At 37.2% G+C, this 2,066-nt stretch overlaps 1 protein-coding gene across 1 annotated transcript in view; it reads left to right on the plus strand.

Moving 5' to 3' along the window:
* The window catches only part of LOC106877658 (uncharacterized), a 776,611-nt gene that overhangs the window by 532,341 nt on the left and 242,204 nt on the right, over nt 1-2,066 (plus strand). The window lies entirely within an intron of this gene.

Genomic DNA, 2,066 nt, shown 5'->3' on the forward strand with positions numbered 1-2,066 from the left:
ATATATATATATATATAGAAACATACACACACACATAAACACTAATACATATATACATACATACTATATACATGCATATAAATATATATATACACACACACATCGTCACCTAAACACGCGCGCACACACACACACACACACACACACACACACACATACATACGCACACATAAACACCTACAACTTTACATTCTCAACATTATCATCATTAAAATCAATGTTAAATGAAAATACATCTGTTCATATAAAAGCGAAGACGTTAGTTCCTGTCGTAAATAATGATGCCATTATCTTAGCATTCCTATTCTCTTTCTGCCTGTTTTTCCCCGAGTTCTTTGCATAAAGCACTAAAAGACTGAAAACATTTATGACTGCCAACCAAAAATCTTCTTCTAAATCATAAACTCTGTTACAGTGTTTCTCCCTACATTGTCTAATTGATACATAATTAGGTCTTCATTATTACTATTATTATTTGACAGATTGATATTTTATTATTATTATATATTATCATTATTATTATTATTATTATTGTGAAGGCGCATGGCTCAGTGGTTAGAGCGTCGAGCTTACGATCGTGAGGTTGAGAGTTCGATTCCCGGACCGGGCTGCATGTTGTGTTCTTGAGCAAGACACTTTATTTCACGTTGCTCCAGTTCACTCAGCTGTAGAAATGAGTTGTGACGTCACAGGTGCCAAGCTGTATCGACCCCTTTGCCTCTCCCTTGGATACCACTGGTGGTGTGGAGAGAGGAGGCTGGTATGCATGGGCGACTGCTGGTCTTCCATGAATAACCTTGTACTCTTTCACCACAACTTTCTCTCACACTTACTTCCTGTTTCTGTTGTACCTGTAATTCAAAGGGTCAGCCTTGTCACACTGAATCTCCCCGAGAACTACGTTAAGGGTACACGTGTCTGTGCAGTGCTCAGCCACTAGCACGTTAATTTCACGAACAGGCTGTTCCGTTGATCGGATCAACTGGAACCCTCGACGTCGTAAGCGACGGAGTGCCAACAACAACATATAAGCACGTAACGTGATTCATGTACAACCAGTGAAGGTGCTAACTGAAGGCCAATATAGAAAGACATATCTTCTGCTATAGATATTTAAGATTACACTGAAATATTAATCTAGACTGAAGTGTTTCGCGAAGTTGTTTTAACCGACCGCACGACTATAATGTCTCCCAAATTAAAGTACAAGATTTGATGAAATAATCTTCTTTACGAATACAACGCAATTACAAGAAGGCGGTTGATTCTAATGGACGTGGCTTTTCAATATGCTTCCAGCATGCGTTGAAAAAAACCAAAAGAAACCACTACATATATTTGTACATGTGTGTGTGTTAGTGTGTGTTAGTGTGTGTCTGTGTACGTCCATGCACGTGTTCGTGTGTGTGTGTGAATATATTAAAATTCGGTCTAATGACGTAATTTTGTAATGTACTGTAAGTGCTTGGATCGGTTTACTACTAAAACTCCGACTTGAACTTGAACGAAAAATAAGGAGATGCTGTAGTAACCTAGCAAAGAATGGCTACTAGTGGTTTACCATCGAGTGATTTGATATAGATTAGGAAGAATGAACAAGCAAGCCATGTGGCATCACTTTAGAGTCTGTCGTTTGCACTTCAAACAACTCTGTAATTTATGTTTGAATTACAAGTTCCATGCTTTAAAGCGATACCACGTGTTTTGCTTAGTCATTACCTCTTTGATATATATATATATATATATATATATATGTATGTATAATTTGCTCGTAGATGTGTGAGTGTGTGTATATATAAATACACATACGCGCGCCCCATGTAACCACATGTGAATCGTGGGCTATTTTTTCCCCACCGTCTTCCTTTTCTATAACTTCCCTCTGTTTCTGAAAAAGAGCTTTGCTCGGAAAGTGAAACCACTTTTCTGTCCTTCCCTGAGCGTCTGCTAATATTTTGCAAGTACCACGTCCTTGCGTTGTTGCTTTTTTGTGTTTGTTCTTCGTATTTTTTTATTGCCTATATATATATATATATATATATATATATATATATATATATATATAT

This window comes from Octopus bimaculoides, chromosome 7, assembly GCF_001194135.2.
Source record: "Octopus bimaculoides isolate UCB-OBI-ISO-001 chromosome 7, ASM119413v2, whole genome shotgun sequence".
NCBI classification, from domain to species: Eukaryota; Metazoa; Mollusca; class Cephalopoda; order Octopoda; family Octopodidae; genus Octopus; species Octopus bimaculoides.